We start from the raw sequence: 20004 nt of genomic DNA on the forward strand, positions 1-20004 counted from the left end.
CAAGGACTGTTTTTACTTAGAACTTCCTTTGATCTTCTGGATTTAAAGTTACTTAGTAGACTAAAGCAATGTTAACTGATATTATTTGCTTGCTTAGACTAACTTAAGTGTTACAGATTCAGTTTTCTGACACATGGGGCTACTACATTTAAACTAACACAAATAAACACCAACCCATATTTATTTCCAAGTTCCGGGATTCTTATGTTTTTTCACGAATATTCTTGAGACTCTCCTTTTAGGGCAGAAAGTTCAGAGTTTTTAAAAGGCAGAGTCTTCTTTATTAAAGAGGAAAGTATTATTTAAAACAGTAATAAGTGTTTCCCTTCAATTTTCCTAAGCAAAACAGCTGTTTGTTAAATGACTTTGACACTACTTTATGGACTTGTGGCCCTGATGATGTCATTATTTTAAATTCCACAATGTAAAAACCTTGTAAATATCTGATATCTGCAAACAAATACTTTCCATTTACAGCCACTGGCAAATAAGTAATCATTTATTGAAACCCTGAAATCTGACTCTTCACGCTTTCTAATTAAAAAAAAAACGCATAAACTCTTTTAACAGGTTGTACTGATTAATTATGTAAAGACAGCACTTCCAAAAATAAAGAAGTTAACACCAAAAGCACAAGTAATCAAAGAAAAAATAGGTAACACTGGACTTTGTTAAAAGAAACTTTTGTACATTAAAGAACATTATCAAGAAAGGGAAGACAACTTACAGAAGAGGAGAAGGTATCTGCAAATCATGCATCTAAGAGGCTAGTATCCACAATATAGAAAACAACTCAACAATAAAAAGATGAGTAATACAATCTAATAGTCAAAGTTTTGGAACAGTCATTTTTTCCAAAGAAAATGTATGGATGGCTAATACGCACATGAAAAGTTGCTCAACATCACTAATAATTAAGGAAATGCAAAATAAAAGCATGCCTATACCACTGGACACCACTAAGATAGCTATAAAGGGAAAGAAGGGAAGGAGGGAAGAAGGGAGGAACGAGGGAGGGAGTTGGGAGGGAGGGAGGAGGGGGAGGGAGGGAGGGAGGAAAGAGTGGGGAAGGAGGGAGGAGGGGGAGGGAAGGAGGGAGGGGAAGGAGGGGGGAAGAAGGAGGAGGAGGGAGGGGGAAGGAGGGAGGAGGGAGGGGGGAAGGAGGGGGGAAGAAGGAGGAGGAGGGAGGGAGGGGGAAGGAGGGAGGAGGGAGGGGGAGGGAGGGAGGGAGGAGGGGGAGGGAGGGAAGGGGGAGGGGGAAGGAGGGAGGGGGGAAGGAGGGAGGGGAAAGGAAAGAGGGAGAAGGAGGGAGGGAGGAGGGGGAGGGAGGGAGGAGGGAAGGGGAGGGGAGGGAGGAGGGAGGAGGGGGGGAAGGATGGAGGGAGGGAGGGAGGGAGGGGGAAGGAGGGAGGGGAAGGAGGGGGGAAGAAGGAGGAGGAGGGAGGAGGGTGAGGGAGGAGGAAGGAGGGAGGGAGGGAGGGAGGAGGGAGGGGGAGGGAGGGAGGGAGGAGGGGGAGGGAGGGAGGGAGGAGGGGGAGGGAGGAGGGGAGGGAGGGGGAAGGAGGGAGGGGGAAAGGAAAGAGGGGGAAGGAGGGAGGGAGGAGGGGGAGGGAGGGATGAGGGGAGGGGAGGGAGGAGGGAGGAGGGGGAAGGGATGGAGGGAGGGAGGAGGGAGGAGGGGGAGGGAGGAGGGGGGAGGGAGGGAAGGAAACAGGTCTGGGGTCCCCTAAACAAATGGAACAGTCACAGTCACTGTAGGACAGCAGTGACTATAGCACGGTGGATCCTCAGTGTTTGTGGATTCCATATTTGCAAATTTACCTATTGGCTCCAGTTTACCGGTAACCCCAAATCATCCTGGCAGTGGCCTCACATTACTTCCAACATGGGTGTGCACAGAGTAGTGAAAAATTTGAGTCCTCCAACATGCATGCTCCCACGTGATACTGAACACCTTGACGTCCTGTCTTGTTTTAGCTCACATGCAGTAAACAAGCGTTCTTTTCTCTATTTAGTGCCATGTTTTTTCACATTTCTGTGCTTTTCGTGGGCAATTTCACTGTTTAAAATGGCCCCAAAGAGCAGTGAGCAGTGCTGCCTGTTGTTGGTAAGCTCAAGAAGGTGTGATGTGCGTGTTAGGTACGCCTCCGTCAAGCAAGAGTTATAGTGCTGTTGGCTGTGAGCTCAATGTCCACGAACCAACATGTTAGATAACGTGTCTGTCAACAGAAACACACAAAAAACAAGGTCATGTACTGACTGGTCATCCAACCTGGAAGCAAGACACGAAGGCACCTCATCCTGCATTTCCCTTTATTTGGTGTCAGCGGCAACCGAATGGAACAGAACCGCCGCGAGCAGCAGGGGACTGAAGCACTGGTTCCTACAAGCACTTGCACATGGGTGCTCAAAGCAGCATTGCGATCGTAACAGCAAAAGGAACTCAAATGTCCATCAATGACGCATGGACAAACAAAATGCTGCACGCACACAACGCAACGTTATTCAGCCATACGGAGGAACGACATGGACGGACCTGGGAAACAGGACGCTAAGTGAAAGGTCACACATTGTATGGTTGCGTTTATAGGAAACGTCTAGAAAACTCAAATCCATAGAGACAGAAAGCAGATGAGAGGTTGCCAGGGGCTGGGGGGTGGGTACGGACACGGGAGTAACTGCTACCAGGGAGGCGGTTTCTTTCTGGGTGATAAAAATGTTCTGGAATTGAACAGTGGTGATGGCGCATGACCTTGTGAATTTCTGGAATATGGATTTTTATCTCAATAAAAAGAAAATAAGTATAAAGTTCCAGCCATTAGACCAGAGACCCTCCAACTTGAGAGTGTGACAGAATGTCCAGGGCAGCTGGGAGAAGGCAAACTGCTGCATCCCATCCCCCCAGGGCTCTGACCCCTAGCGTCTGGGGCCTGAGTCCCCAGGTAATGCAGACCCTGCTGATCTGAGACCACATTCTGGGAACCAGCATATTAAAGACACTATGTCCCTATGTTGTACACCTGAAATTAATATAGTACTGTTTGTCAATTACACTTCAATTAAAAATAAAATAATTGTAAACATCAAAAAAAATAAAGACACTGTATGAGCTCCTAGAGGGTAGGAAGGTAACTTTTTCCCTGTATCCTCTAAATTTACATATAGAAGAACCAATCCTAGGGAGAAAAAGACAGGAAGACAGAAGAGGAGAAACATTTACTCAAGTAAATACATTAAAACATTCAGTCTCTGAAACTGCAGGGTGTGTGGATTCCATGTCATACGTATGCCATATGCTGTAAGACCAAAAAAATCTCCAAAAAAGAAAGAAAAGAACTAAAATGAACACGAAGGTATTTTAGCATTCTTTGATGGTTTGAACAGGACTTTGGTTCAGTTTATTAAAGCAGCTAACCCATTGCATGGTGCTTGTTGTGCAAGAAACGCAAACAAAGGTTCTAGAGTTGTTGGTCCCATAAATTACCTCAAGAAACCCATTAAATTAGTTAGGGTGCCACAGAAACCAAAGACCCGAACTGTCATAAACTTGCAAAGTCTTATTTGTATTTTTCACCAAGTCACTGATATTTGTATTTAATTACTTTATTTAAAAATGTTGGGTCCACGTTAAAATAGACAATTTAAAGTACCCCTCTGGTATTGTCACATGGACTACATTACTATTTTACAAGTAGCCATCAGGATTATTTCCAATGGCTTCAGTATGTTTCTCAATATACTATTTAGAGTATAAAGCGATTGCTAGTAACTTTACAGAGTTCTCATGTTCTCTGAAAACTATATCCCTTTTCTCTGCGGTCCCATTATCGAGGGACCTCTCTCCCTCCAGTACTAGACAGACAGAGGGTGTGTGACAGGACAGAGGCAGGAGCGGGCAGGGGAGGCACAGCATGGAGCGCTCGGCAAAGGGAGGATGGGTCTGCTGATTTATAAACTCTTTCACACTGGAACTCGATCCAAAACGTTGCTCCAGGTCTTGCTGTATTTATGAACAAACCCAACCGATAATCTCCGGCGTGTGCCCCCACAGCAGGCACAGTGCGGTGAAGCACCCGGTCAGCATGGCCATCTGAAAGGACCCGTCCGGAGAGGGGGATCATAGGGACGTTCTGAAGGTCATACCCCACGTCGTACTTCAACGTCTCTGCACATTGTTGGGGACACACTGAGGACGTCAGCTCAGAGCACGCAGCTGCCCCGTCACGGCCACTAATGGGGGTCAGCGCCTCCTGCCAGCCCTGTGACCTTCAACTATCACACCCCCAGATCAGCAGAATCCACACATTGTACGCATAGATGGTCTCACAGATCCCTCCCAGCTCTGAGTTCAGGTTTTATGAATTTGGGCATCACTGCAGATGAATAAAATAAGTCCCAGGTTTACTCTTCAAATCTACACATTTGACGCTGAGGTAGTGAGTTGGGAGCAAGACCAGACTGCAAGCAAACTAGAGCAAAACCAAGCATCAGCCTCGTAGATTCCTCTCACCAGACACATTTCTTAATGTTAACAGCTTCTTTTTTTTTTTTTTTTAAAGATTTTATTTATTTATTTGACAGAGAGAGACACAGCGAGAGAGGGAACACAAGCAGGGGGAGCGGGAGAGGGAGAAGCAGGCCTCCCACGGAGCAGGGAGCCCGATGCGGGGCTCGATCCCAGGACCCTGGGATCATGACCCGAGCCGAAGGCAGACGCCCAACGACTGAGCCATCCAGGCGCCCCAACAGCTTCTTTTAAATTCCCGTTTCTTGCTGAAAAGCCTGCCACCAAAATCAACAGCTCTTACAAACGGACGCTTTATGACCCTGCTCACCTTCCAGTCTGACATCCGAGGGTCTGCTTGGCGAAGCGCCCCAGCCCTCGGCCCTCACTCCATCCTCCGCTCTTCTCACGGGCTCCTACGTCCTGCCCTGTGGTCGGCATTCACTCACTTCGCGACCCTCCCTGTGCCGGCCTTCCCATGGCCCCCGCTCCACTTCATCTCCTGCCCCTCTGGTTTACTCCCAGGTTTGGCAATGCTACTGAAAAGCCCGCAGACAGGGAAGCAGAGACCTGACCCGATGCACACTCTCACTGCCAGCAGGCTGTTCTGTCCATGCTGCTGAGATTCACCCACCCACCCCTCTTCTCTGAAATCCCGCAGGGGCTGCTGAAAGCCTTTCCTGTGCTCCCTACCTTCACCCTCTCCCCAAACAGTGCTACCTCTTTAATGGAAAATAATGAAACTATTTGGCCATGGGTTCCTTCAAATGTTATCATCTCTCCCTTGAACTTTTTTGGGAACTGCTCCCCATCTCTCACAATGTCTGGTCCATTTTCCTAAATTAACTGCTTACACACTGTATCTCTGCCATCCAATAAGGGAGCCACAAGCCGCATGTGACAATGTACATTTAAATTAAAATTCCACAAAACTGGAATTTGAGCAGGTGCCCTGCAGCCCCCCGGAACACGCACAGGGCTGGCAGAGCGCACACCTGGCCCCCCTCAGTAGCACGTGTCGGTCCCCCTCTCTCTCCTAGGTCCACCTGCATCCCCCCAGCCTAGGAAAGCGAGCCTGGTGTTGCCTGCTGGTGCTCAGGCTGCTGGTCCAGCATTCCTCTCCTTGCCAGACAGCCCCTCTCAGCCCATCTTGGTCCTACCCCCCGTCTGACCAAACCCTTCCTTCAGAAACGGAAGTCGATGGTCCTTTCTCAATACTCACTTTCTTTAAATTTCTTCACCTCCGGGGCGCCTGGGTGGCTCAGTAGTTAAGCGTCTGCCTTCTGCCTTCGGCTCAGGTCGTGGTCCCAGGGTCCTGGGATCGAGCCCTGCATCGGGCTCCCTGCTCCGCGGGAAGCCTGCTTCTCCCTCTCCGACTCCCCCTGCTTGTGTTCCCTCTCTCGCTGTGTCTCTCTCTGTCAAATACATAAATAAAATCTTTAAAAAAAATTTAAAAAATAAATTTCGTCACCTCCTAATGCCCCTGGCAAGACTCTCCTCTCCGTGCTCAGTCTCTGCTGTCGTAATGTCCTCTGCGTCCAGGACCTCGATTCCATTTTTCTGGAGGACCCCCACAGTCCTCCTATTCTAAATCTTAGTGACAGCCCAGGCTCTTGTCAACTGTCTCCTGCCTGTATTGTCACGTTTAACTTCTTTTCTTTTAAGATTTTGTTTACTTGAGAGAGAAAGAGAGCATGAGTTGGGGGGGGGATGCAGGCTCCCCGCTGAGCAAGGAGCCGGATGCGGGGCTCGATCCCAGGGCCCTGGGAAGACGACCTGAGCCGAAGGCAGACGCTTCCCAGACTGAGCCCCCCAGGCGCCCCTGAGCTTCTTTCCTAAGTTCCATTTCGGCAGCTCTTGCTGCCTCAGGACATTTCAATATGAGTCCTGTCAGCAGCTCAAACTCAATACAGCCGGCCCCCCAATCCATGGGGACATGTGCAAGACCCCCAAGGGCACTGAAACCGCAGACAGTGTGGACCCTACGTGACCATTCCTACACAGACACGCCGAGGATGACGCCTCACGTATAAACGAGGTACAGGTGGGATGAACGACAGTAACTCATGATAAAGCAGAGCCCATCACAACAATATGCAGTAATAACAGCATGTGGACGTGGCCTCTCTCTCTCAACACCTTCTTCCTGTGACAGGGAGTGACATGTGGGGTGAAGGGCATGGGCGTGTGACACCGCACCAGGCCACCCCTGGCCACAAGTTAGCAGGAGGGTCATATGCCTCCAGACTGCAGCTGACTGCAGGGAATGGGACCCTGGGAAAGCGAAACCCAGGAATGGGGGGGCGGAGGGACTACTGTGTAATTGTCTCCTCATCCTCAGACAGCCTCCTGGTTTTCCTGTTTATTTATCCTCTCAGTCACTGAAGCCCTGAACTTTAACTGTAATATGTATTTATGAACACCCGCCCTGTGTGGGGTCCTGACCCTCACACGGCTGTCTGCCCGCACACATCTGTCCTCGAGACAGAGCCACTGCTGTGCACATCGCTCCTCTCCTTTCCAGGCTGCCCGGTCTGCCCTCAAACCACTGCTGCAGCCTCAGCCACGCTCTCCCTCCTTCAGGCAGCCCAGAGCTTCCAGATTCTCCATCAGAACAGGCAGATCTGGTCGCGCTGCCCCCGGTCCAGAAAACACCAGCGGCTGCTCCAGGCACACAAGGTCAAGTTTAAAGTCCCTGGCCGGCACGCAAGACCCTCCACTCTGGCCCTTTCTACGCGGTGCTCTTGCCAAACAGAATGTGCTCCAAACACACGCACACACACAGCACTTCAGTGCTTTTGCCTTCCTTCACCTGTGGCCACAGCCCATCCATTCTTCACAATACATGACAGGTAATGTGCTTCCACGAAGCCTTCCTGGACGACCCAGCCTGGAGCCCTCTTGTCCTTCTCTGAGTTCTATGACCCTGACATCTCTCTTACAGCATGTACCACACGTTAGTTCTTTATCGTGGTCATTTTTAATAAAGATTTCACTTATTCCAGAGAGAGAGAGGAGGAGGAGGAGGAGCAGAGGGAGAGGGACAAGCAGACTGCACACCGAGCCCAGAGCCCCATGTGGGGCTCAATCCCACAGCCCTGACATCATGACCTGAGCCGAAACCAAGAGTCAGACCCTTAGCCTACTGAACCACCCAGGCGCCCCCATCTTGGTCATTTTTATACCTCTTTCACCCCCTTCATCTACACTTAACCCCCACAAACTATCACCATCATTTTTATACCACTCTGGAAGATCTAGTACATGGCAAGTACCTGACAAGTATTTATGGAAAAGAGTGATGTTTTAAAATTTTTTTACCATCGTACTATTACTTTGGTACATTACTACTACTTTCTTAAACAGAATAAATGTGGTTCTGAAATGCAAAATAAAATTCGGTATACAAAATCTTTTTTTCTTGCTGATTTCTATGGGCCCCAAGGACCACTTCCACTGTGGTTATGGGAAAGAAACAGCCAAGACTCAATATATTTTAAGTATAACTGCAATATGTTGCACTATTGTCTGCTTGTAAATTTGGAATAAATTACTGCTGAATCATAAGAAATATCAGCGATTGGCTTTTCATGCTTTTATCCAAACCAGTGGAGGTCACTCCAGCAGCTAATATGCAAGCTTATTCTTGGGAAGTTTTAAAAGTTTATCTTTATTTTGTTTCTAAGGTAGGGTTTTCCTTGGCATTAGCATAAATATTCTTAAACAACAAACACAAACAAAATTTTTCTCTCATAGTGAGCCATAATTCAACTTTCTGCATAACTGCCAATTGGACTTATGCTGGCCTAAGTGATAAAGTGTCCTGGAAACAAGGGGATCTGGGAAGTCTTAGTTTCCATTCATTACATCCTTTGCTTGATTTGATTAAACAAAAGGAAACTCTACACATTTTTATCAATAATCCAGAAAGCATTTCAGTCATCAGGAATGAAATTTACATATTAATCCATATACTTCTAGAAATTTTAGTGAAGATCAGAAACTGGGGTACATATTTTAAAGCAAAACACAAGGAGATTATTAGTAACTTTCAGAGAAAAGGTAGTCTTCTATTTTCCTGTGGAGAAAAAAAATCTGACCATGCAATACTAAAATAGACAAAAATTCGAGCCCTCCTTCACCTAACCAAAAGTTAAAAAACCTTTTTAGGGGCGCACGGGTGGCTCAGTCATTAAGCGTCTGCCTTCGGCTCAGGTCACGATCCCAGGGTCCTGGGACCGAACCCCACATCGGGCTCCCTGCTCAGCGGGAAGCCTGCTTCTCCCTCTCCCACTCCCCCTGCTTGTGTTCCCAATCTCGCTGTGTCTCAAATAAATAAATAAAACCTTAAAAAAAAAAAAAAAACCTTTTTAAATGTGAATACCAACTCAGGTAGGTTAGTTTGGTTGGATTTCAGAAATTTTGGTAAACATTCAGTCTTGGGGTGCGCAGTCTATTTCAGCAACAGGAGAGCCTCCTCCCACTGAAAGCATCCCGAGTGTGTTATGTTTTAGAGGAGGGGAGGAGGCCCAGGGCTGATAGTTTGTATCAAAAACAAGCCGAAACATTTCAGTCATAACAAAGTAACTAGACTGTAGATCATCAAAGAATATAATCTTGTCATGCACAATGATTTAAAAGCAAAGTATAATGCACCCATGGGCTCTGGAGAGTTTCCAAAATATTTTTGGTTTGTGATATGGGATTTCAAAGGAAGATACTTTACTTTCACAGTTGATGCTCCTGGTATGAGATATACTCCTCAAATGAAGACCACTGTGTCTTAACTCTTAATCTAATTAGAATATTATTTTAAGGGTTTCAGCTGCACTGCGACCAAATAAATCTAAATAAATCTAAAAGAACGTGGTATGTGTAGATTAAGAGCGGGATTATGACTAAGAGATTGAAATTTTTTTATTAGAAGCCAGACTTCTAATATTTACAGAGAAAGTTACACTTACTTTCTGTATGTCATGAAATAAAAATACAGGCAAGTTTGGGGCGCCTGGGTGGCTCAGTCGTTAAGCGTCCGCCTTCGGCTCAGGTCATGGTCCCAGGGTCCTGGGATCGGGCCCTGCATCGGGCTCCCTGCTCCACGGGAAGCCTGCTGCTCCCTCTCCCTCTCCCACTCTCCCTGCTTGAGTGTTCTCTAAAACAAATAACTTTTTTTTTAATAAATAAATCTTTAGGGGTGCCTGGGTGGCTCAGTCGTTAAGCGTCTGCCTTCGGCTCAGGTCATGATCCCGGGGTCCTGGGATCGAGCCCCGCATCGGGCTCCCTGCTCCACGGGAAGCCTGCTTCTCCCTCTCCCACTCCCCCTGCTTGTGTTCCCTCTCTTGCTGTGTCTCTCTCTGTCAAATAAATAAATAAAATCTTAAAAAAAAAATACAGGCAAGTTAATTTTCCAAAAGTCAGACTTTGTAGGAAAATGGATGTGTCCCTTGCATACAGACACCTGTCTTCGCTGCTGGGGGCTCCCAAGTGACACTGTGACACACTGCACTCTCTGACATAAGAGGAAGTCGTACAGAAGAAAGTAAATGAGAATCCTGAGATTCTCATTTGAGAATCAAATGAGAAAGTACATGAGAATTTTTACCCTTCTCATAATGCGTGGTAACATTATTTTTGGCAAGCAAAGAGCCTTAAACTATCCAAACTCTGAGACAGAAAACAGCATTAGGAGTGTTTCACAAATGCAGGGGAGTAGTTTCTTATGTGGAAAACACACTCATCCGTGATTCAGGAGTTCAGACAGTCCAAAATTATGAAACTGGTGCCGTGTCTGTCTTCAGAGAGCAGTGGATATGGAAAAAAGTTTGGTGACATGCCCCTAACAAGGTAAGAAAGGAGCTGATAACAAAGGAAGGACGGGGGTGTTTGTTCGCATCGGAATTCAAGACTGTGAGACGTACTCTAGTGTCTCTGGCTTCCTTCCAATCTTCTGCTATATCACAGCAGGCAGTGTTTTTAGACTCAAATCACAGGCCTGGCTGGAAGAATACGTTTATAAATGGGGTACGTTGGAAACTAGGATTAGGTCACGGAAGGTAAAAGGGCTTCTTAACATGTTGGATGCAGCATGTCACTGAGCTCAGCAAACGCCACCTCAAAGCAGGGAGACGGAACCCATAAGGGTTGGCGTGCTCCAAAATCAGTCCACAATTAGTCCATGATGAGGCTCCTCAACAACAAGCCACCTTTGGCACATTCGCTGCAAACCCCAAAGGTGAATGTGCCTAAGCAAGTCTAGCTGGCCATGACCGTGCCTGGCGGGGAGATTTCCGGGCTGCCAGCCAGGACGGCCCTCATGGGTATGGCCTGGTAAGAGCTCCAGCTCAGCGGCTGGGACGTGTGGCCATGGCAAGGTTGGTGTCCCAATGCCCATCCCAGGCCGCCAGGTACGTGCCGTGACATGTGCTGCTATATTCTGGCATCCATAAAAGACCCAGAATGCTGTGACTTGGGGGTGGGGGGTTGGGGGGGTGGAGCTAAACCTACAGAGGCCACCTGCTGCATCCTCAACCCTAACCATCTGTAGAGAAGAAAAAGCCACAACTCTGTTAACCTGTTCCAGGTTCTCAAATAACCAAGGATCACAAAACTCTTAACAATAATGTAGTGGGAAAATACTTAGAGTAAATATAAACATTTCTATTCCTTTACAACAAAACTCGCAACCTAACGGTATAAGGAAAATTACCAGGACAGACACGTAACAAGCCGTGGCTCAAGCACTACGTTTGCACAGAGACACCAAAGGAGAGGGGCATAGGGTCACTTCATAAGGGACATTATTTATTAAGCAGGTCGTTGTATCAGAGTTTCAAGTTATGCTAACAAAAGCTTACCACCAACATGACCTCTGCCTTAAAAGGAAACAGAAAAGAGAGAGTCATCACAATGTCATTAGAATGTCCAGTATTTAGATTTGCAAAGATCTGTCACCAGACAATGAAAGATGAAAAACAAACCAACAAACCAACAAACCAAAAACATGGGGGAACTGGAGAAATGGAACCAGTGAGTTATTTGCTTCGTTCTTGAGTTAAAGCATCTGCCTCGTCCGGTCACCGAACAGTCTTTGCCTCCCTGGATATCTCCAGGAATGCCTAAGTGCGTCCCCTACTTAATAACCTTAAGCCACATTCCCTCACACAGCAGGGTAACACCACCCTGAGCCACAGAGAGGGAATGCTGTGCACTCCCCTGCGCCATCCCTGTGGGATATTAGACAACTCAGTGCTCATTCCTTCCTCTGCCAGTGGAATGCCTTAGTAACAGGCATCCACACCCTGCCGGCTTCGCAAGGAGTCAAATCCAGCACCAAGGGTCAAGCTCAGAACCCCTGCACGGAAACAAGTGGGACTGTCACAAATCTCTGAAATGATCCCTTTTAAAGGTAAAATGTACTTACTTAGATCAAAGAAGCCTATCTTGGGAATGACTGCTTTTCCTAATCTCTGATTATATTTGCAACGGTGGCTACAGAGACAGTGTCCAGGACAACTGTGGCTGAGCTCAGACTCTGTGAAGCCAGGAGGACACGAAAGATGCTCAGTCTTGGGGCACCTGGCTGGCTCAGTCTGCGGAGCAGGCGACCCTAGATCTAGGGTAGGTACACCCTACACCCACGTTGGGTGTACAGATTACTTAAAAATAAAATCTTAAAAAAAAAAAAAAGATGCTCAGTCTTTGCTCCTATGATCTTAAGTTCCCACATTTTTGACACTGTCAAAGACTAAATTTTACAAGATCTCTCAGCATTATCTCTTATGAAGGGGGATAGTATTTACAGAGCTTAGTCTCACAATGACAAGTAACTCTGTATTCTTCTCAAGAGAGCAAGGAAAAAGCCGGAGTGAGAATACTGAAGGAGGAGGTCCTGGTGCTCACGTCTCATTTCTATGGCAAAGCCCCTCGAGCTGGCCCAAAGAAACCTGAATCTTAATAATAATGCACACACCTCACAGGGTCACAAAAAAATTTTTTTTCTGACCCCAACTTCAAAGCGTAAAACTGACATCCCATTGGTGTAATATATTTCAAAAGGGAACTAAGTTTGTATATAGAAATACACTTTCACTTCTGGATCCTGGTGCTCTATCTGAAAAGTTCAACTGTGCATTTGCACAGTCTCCCTAAAAGAGTTTTTATTTTTAAAAAGTTCCTTTTAAAAATTTAAATCCTGGTGTCTTTGATCAAGACTGACTTCAAATAGCGGGGGGCAAGCAGTTTTACAACAGCCTGAAGATTTTCATGATTTTCTTTGGATCTTGGGCATCAGAGTAAATCTACACCCGCCTGGGTAGGAGGAATCAAGAGCATCAGTTATACATACAGCAGACATCACCCAGGCTTTATGCAGAGCATTTCTTAAAAAATCAAGTACTCCTACTTTCAAGTACAAATTTGGGAATGAAACAAGTGTATCCCCACTTGGCTCTGGAGCAGACCAATTATCCAGGAACAAGGAGTGTATGAATCTCAAATTTTATAAAAGTTATCCCAGAGACAGATGCTAAGAACAGATCACTATTTCATGTTTCATCTGCTCTTTCACTGAATGTTTAATGCTAGTATTTTGTGACTTCTTTTTTAAGATGAAAGGTTAAATAACAAAAGCAGAGGAAAAGGGGAAAAAAGCCCACAGGGTAAAATCTTATTTCTGAGCAAATAAAAAATATAGTTCAAGTTATTTTAATATTTTGTGAATCAACTTCCTTTTCAAATAAGCCACTGAACTTGGAAGTTCAGACTGGATAACGTAGGTCTTGATGGTTAACAGCTGCACTCTAAATTGATACCTACACGCTAATGGTTTGATATATGAAAGCTAATTATTTTATTCATGAAAAATAAACTTAAGTCATTAATTTCTTTGCTTAATTCCTTAATATTTTATTTTATTTTTTTAAAGATTTTATTTATTTATTTGACAGAGAGAGACAGCGAGAGAGGGAACACAAGTAGGGGGAGTGGGAGAGGGAGAAGCAGGCTTCCTGCCGAGCAGGGAGCCCGACGTGGGGCTCGATCCCAGGACCCCGGGATCATGACCTGAGCCGAAGGCAGATGCTTAACGGCCGAGCCACCCAGGCGCTCCTTAATTCTTTAATATTTTATAAAATGATTGTCTTAATTTTATATTTCATTTCTGACCGTGTTTGAGGTAAACCTTTAAGAGACAGGGTAGGGCAACACTTTATACAACATTGAAATAAATCTTTTTAATGTGCTAAGTTCCAATCACTACTTTCTACTTTATTCCACCACTTTAAAGTACGGTTCAAAGTTTTTTCAAAGTATAGGTTTTATTCAGCATTCCTGCTATAAACACATAGTCCTGCAGGTTGAGAGTCCCGCAAATGTCTCGCGCTCCAAGATCACGCGGCTGCATCTGGCAGTGGGGCCTCCCTTCTTGCCCCCATTCCCGTGCACACCAATACTCAGACATGAAAGCACTTCCTTATCACTCGGCCATTTTTCTAGCTCACATTCTTTAGTGAAACCTCAAATAACCAAACAAGTTCCACAGGAGTTTACCAGAGCTTATGAATATAGTGCGGCTGGCTTTTATTCTTCTGCTGTCTAATGAGCCTAGAGAAGAAAGTTAGAACAGCTTGGTTAATATAGCGGTCAACCCCCCAAAATGGTGAATGCATATGGGAAATGGACAATGACCACAGCGTCGAGGGGGTGAATTTAAGACGTACCCACCACATATCAGGGAAGAAGGGCAGCAAGGCAGAAGTTGGGCCATCTGAGGGGGACATAGGGAGCTGAAGGGAGAGGACAAAATATACTACTGAATCTAGGAAGGCAAAAGGGAATTTCGGTGTTTTATGCTGTAATCAAACACAGAGAGGTCATCTCGGCTCCTACAACAATTTACTGGCAGAAGGAACACGACTGGAGCAAACCGGTCTCTGGGCAGACCTAGAGAATCACCGCACGGGTGGGACTATGCGTTCTCACGCATCATGGTTCTTCCCGAGATTCCAACTTAGTTCTCTTCTTATGACCCCTAACACCCATTATAACCCTGGACACCAGGGCCGTGGTTGAGGCATGTTAGTAAGAGCCTGTGAAACTCAGGGGACTTCGGGAATCTGGAGTCAAGACGCAGCAGGGTCCCTCTGAAAGCCACAGCACCTGCCCCTGCTACCCCCTGCAGCTGTCACGGCCACCTCAGTCCCGCAGGGGTCTGTCTCCTCCCCCTGCAGGGGACAAACAGCCACCAGATGTGGCTGCCCTCCTCCAACAGCTCCTTAGCCCTCGCTCTCCCCAGTGTTCCCCCTTGAGCAGAGCAAATGCAAGCTATCTCAGTCCGTTTGCTGCAGATACGTTATCTTCTGGACAATTTAAAGAGAAACAGCAACAGGCTTCCATCTGGAGCAGATACTCTGTGCTGTTAGGACACCCTTAATTTATATTAATCCCTAAGCAGCCTTTATTCAGTCTGAGGATCACCTGAGGGACAAAGGAAAAATAGGTTTTACCCTAAGTAAAAATAATACAAGGAGATGAACCCATTTCTCTGGATACAGAGACACTCCCATGCCCATCAGAAGGGCTCCAGAAAATTCAAAAGCACCTCCTCGACCACTTTCTCACATAAATCCTCACGTCGGGCCAAACTACCGTCAGCATGAGCCCTGAACCTCATTACCTGCACGCACTGTGCTCAGTCCCCTGTGAGAGTAGCGAAGCTGAATGCTCCCTGTTTCTTTAAGGTACAGCTCAATCTCCTTTTCTCTGTTAGACTCTGGACTCACAGAGATCCTTCTCTCCTTTGATTGCCTGACTAGTTTCTCTGCCTGTACTGGATATTTGCAGGATCGTAAGGGCTTCTATCTTTGTAGTTGGAGTAACTGAATTAATGCTGTTTAGCATGTCATGTTCACACATTCTCAGAGGCAGGCCTGACTCCCACTCTGACGTATTCTCCCCTCCCGTACTTCTGTTGGCGTTCACCCAAGTGTTCCCTCTGGGATAACTTTTCTTCTGGTTGAGTCTATTTTTCGGTATTTCCTCTGGGAGGTTATGTGAATGGTAAACACTCTTCTTTTATATATTTTTAAATTTTCTTAATTTTGTTCTCATCCTGGAGCAACAGTTTAGGAGGGTGCAAAGTTCTACGCACACTGTTCTTTTTTTCTTAGCTCAGCCCGGATATTACTTCCCTGTCTTCTGGCATCTCACCTGCCAAGGACAAGTCTATTAGGGGAAGCCTTTCCCCCAGTCGTTGTACTGTTTTCTCTCCATGTCTGAGGTGGTTCTACTAGAGTGTTTGAAGTGTGAATTTACCTTTATTTGCCATTTGGTCCCTGGAGTATGTTTGATCTGCTGCCTCCTGACTTCCACCGATTCCGGAGGCCTTGGCGTCAGGTGCCCAGCCCTTCTGCTCGCTGAGCATCCCAGACATACTCATCTACAATCTTTGTGAGAGAGTTCCAATAGCGGATTCAATGTTCCAGTTTCTGCTCTGTCTTCCTTAACAGATGCTCTGGCAATTAGGTTTGCAGGATCATTTTTGAAAGGGACGTCATTTTTGTTTCGTTTCGACCTTGTTCTCCTGACAACTGCATTTGTGGCTTCCTGCTCTTAGCTCCTCTCCCAGCCTGTGTTCACACACTTGCTCTAAGACAGTGCAGATATTAGCAGTTTAGAGATTCAGTTCAATGGTGGTATCAGGAATAACACACAACCAACAGACAATCTGCCTTGGTTTCTGGCCAAACCATGTTTTTATCCCACTTTCTTCCCTTGGTTCACAACTTCTAATAACACTATGGCCCCAACACATTGGCAGAGTTGGCGACTTTGAGAGTCTGGCAACAACAGTGATGGAAATCAGGTGGGGGAAGGGTTCTCGCTTCCGCTCTTTCCTCCGAGCAAGGAGCCCAGCTCCATTGCCCCAGTCCCTGTGCAGGAGCCAAAGAGCCCTCGAGCACCTTCCCGCCCCGGCCAGGAGACTAGCTGGCCCACAGTTCCAAGTTCCAGTCCGATCACAACTTCCTATCTCTGAGCACCTTATGGTCTTTGAGGTGTATGTCTTGATTTTCAGGCTGGCCATGTCCCTTCAGTTTTCTCTCTTCTGCTCTGTCACTGGCATGTGGAGGACGGTGCTGAAAACAAGGCCTACGGAGCTGGAGCCCTGCTGACCCGGGCTCTCCTGTCACCCAGGGTGGTGCCTAATACACAATAGGGTTTTGATAAATAACCTGCACAAGGTTAAGTGCACACCCCCAAATGTCGATGGAACCTTGAATCATCACAGCACAGCACTAACAGTCATTGTGGCATATATTTGCTCTGATTAAAAATAGCCATGTCTATGCCAGCCACACGAATGTGACAATTTCATGTGTAGTTCATAACGAGCTTGAAACAGTCCTAAGAACACCAGCGAGCTAATGGCTACAAAACACTAAACACAGGTGCTGACCCATCTCTTCCTGACTTCCTCTGCTCTCTACATATAATATATTATTGGTGACATGATCCTAAGGAAAATGTTTCTTGGATCCGAAACTGAAATTAACATGAATCGACTCAAACCCATTTAGCCAACATCATTCTCAGAAGTAAGGCATCCTGGGGCACACGGGTGGTGTGGTCGGTTAAGTGTCTGACTCTTGGTTTCGGCTGACGTCTTGATCTCGGGGTCATGGGATGGAGCCCCACGTCTGGCTCTGCGCTCAGTGTGGAGTCTGCTTGGGATTCCCTCTCTCCCTCTGCCCCTCCCCTCATGTGCACTCTCTTTTTCTCTCTCTCTAAAATAAATAAATAAAATCTTTTAAAAAAAGGCAGTAAATCATCCCAAGAAGCTTTTTTTGTAGGAAGTATATGCTGTAAGGAAAAAGTGCCTCCCAACCAATCCCGAGGCCATCAGGATACATTTGCAAAGCATAGCATATTAACACCACAAAGAGAAGAGTAATAATCCCCAGGAATTCTCAAAAAAAAAAAAAAAAAAGGAAGAAAGAGAAAGAAAAGGTCAAAGAATAAAAATTTTTCAAAGGTCTTCAGCACTAACCAGGAGAAAATGGTCTTTGATTTTTTGAAAAGGCTTCCATTTATTTTACATTGAAATATTTTTGGTATGGAAAAATTAAATTTATTAGGCTATTGATTTCAAAATAAATAATGCTTAAGAATATCCAGCTGCCGCTGATTTAATTCTCTGGGCATCACACAGCTGCTTTGATTGACAGTTTTACCTTCCAGGAAAATAAACGCATCACATGGAAGTGTGTCATTCTGGTTCAAGCTTGTTTTGTTCCACTAGCCCATGATATCTTGACAATGTACTTTACAAAGAAGTCTCTGGTTACTTCTGGGTAAACGGACAACCTGCAAAGCTGAAAGCCTGTGGTTACTACTCCATCAAAGTACAAACAGCTCTTTCTTTTAAAAGTCTGTACATTCAAGGACTACTAATTTCCCGACAGCTGTGCTAAATCTTCAAATCTTGAAACCATCCTGTCTTCTGTTGGAAATGACCCTAGTGGTCATCTTTTCTATAGAATTCCTGATCCTAGGCTGTTCCCTGATGAGCCTGCTGATACCAGCATCCCTGGAAGGCCCACTTAAAACCCGGCTGTGGCTGTTCTTCACCAGCAGATTCCCATTCAGGGATGTGCATTTCTAACAAGCTCCCAGAGGATGCCGAAGCTGCTAGTTGGAGAGCCATACTTTGAGAACCATGGCTCTAGCTTCTTTCCCCTTTCACTACATCCAACAGAGTTAAACCAACCCTCCTCAGGCCAGACATCAATGTACCAACCAGGGCTGTCACATGAAAGCTAAACCAACTCCCTTCCCTACGTTAGCCCCTCTGTTAATCAGGTCCCTTGTCTATCCCGACCTCATCTCTTGTCCAACCAAGCAAACCCTCACTCTGCTAGAAAGGTCTCCTTATCTGCCAATAAATGGCCACTCTTTTATCATTCCTTATTTATTCACTCAGTAATTCAATAAATATTTATGAGTCACTATACTTAGTGCTGTGAAAAATACTGAGGTCAAAACCTGCCATAATTAACTTCAAATCAACAAATACCCCACGACTCCATATCCCTCTTAGAAATGAAATTGTTTCAACAAGCAAAAAATAAGTCCCCCTAAAGCATTTTGAACTGGTTTTTCCAGGAGTGGAAATGGATACTTAGCACAGCTACTGTAGTCTCTTTCCTGGCCCTCTTCTAACTTAGTATCCATTTTAAAGAGTTCAGAGTGTAATAAAGATTCCACTTATGTATATGCTAAATCGATTTGCAACCTCATGCAGTAGGCTTAAGAAAACTAACTGCTGGTAATTACGAACTGATGCTAGGAAACTAATTTGAGGGCAGGAAATAAGCCTTCCCCATCTTGGTATTTCTGGAGTTTAACACAATCGCTCAAGATCTAGACAAAAGGGTGAAAGCACTCACTGCCTATTAAATTCTCCAGATGAAATATTTTTACAGACAACACCATGGTGATATATATTTAGTGGTAACATTTTACTCTTTTGAACCAAATAGACATTTTTCTAATCCTCAAAGTCCTATGAGTACATTTTTAAATTTGCTTTTACTTGTGCTTAATTTTTAAATAGTATTTATTCATATTCCAGTGCAAATCTTAATGAAGTCGTTCAAGTTATCCAAAACTAATAAGCCCATGGAATAAATGGAATTATTAATGATAAAGGAAGCTTTCACACAGACCCAATTAAGTCAATTTTATAATTTTATTAAAGCATGACAGAAGAGCCCATGTAAGTGCAATAAAGTTTAATGGAAACTCAGTCTGGTACTAAGGGGTGGGCATCGTATGCAATGAAAGCATAAGTTATAAATAAGAAACAGTCTTACAAAAAGTCTCTATTTCCTCAGAAATTAGGCAACACCTACTCATGATCAAATTTATGCACTCAGAGCTTGTGGATAGCTAAAATGATGCTATATATTGCTTATATAGCCTGCATTTGAAAAATGAAGTTATTCTTTAATTAGCATTTCTAAGCCAAAGTTAACAGCTGTTTGAAAAGGAGGCTCATTACATGATTCTGTAAATGTACTCATAATAACTGACATTACCACACAGCTGTATAAACATATTTACCATGACATTTTTCTTCTTACCGCAGGTGTATATTTTCCATTCTGCGCATTACTAATATGTATCTCAGACTAGCCTGGTTTAGTATTAACACTGACGGGAAAAAAATATTTCTTAAATTATTTAACTATTTGTAAAATAAAATGTTAACCCCACAGAACATTTCATATGTCGTAATACATCTTATTTTTTTATTTTTATGCTCCGACTTATCCCTGAAAGGGTTTATTGTAGCTACTTAATTCTTTTTTCTTTCAGATATATTAACAATAAAATCTTCATCTAAAACCTCAATAAAATCAGTCTCAAAAGAAATAATCTGATTTGCATTACCAGCAGACATTACTTGCAACATGAGTATATTTTATGTTTTTCTAGTAACATAG

At 45.0% G+C, this 20004-nt stretch overlaps 1 protein-coding gene across 10 annotated transcripts in view; it reads right to left on the minus strand.

Moving 5' to 3' along the window:
* The window catches only part of DISP1 (dispatched RND transporter family member 1), a 174954-nt gene that overhangs the window by 59396 nt on the left and 95554 nt on the right, over positions 1-20004 (minus strand). For 2 of the 10 annotated variants that reach the window (XM_088017233.1, XM_088017229.1), the window contains exon 4: positions 5727-5919. The exons of the other annotated variants lie outside the window; for them this stretch is intronic. The gene's annotated coding sequence lies outside the window, so the exon portion shown is untranslated. The remainder of the gene's footprint in view (positions 1-5726; positions 5920-20004) is intronic. 10 annotated transcript variants of the gene reach the window in all.

The sequence above is a fragment of the Eumetopias jubatus genome, unplaced genomic scaffold, assembly GCF_037043125.1.
Source record: "Eumetopias jubatus isolate StellerSeaLion01/CBP00866 unplaced genomic scaffold, mEumJub1_p1.0 scaffold_12, whole genome shotgun sequence".
Taxonomy (NCBI): domain Eukaryota; kingdom Metazoa; phylum Chordata; class Mammalia; order Carnivora; family Otariidae; genus Eumetopias; species Eumetopias jubatus.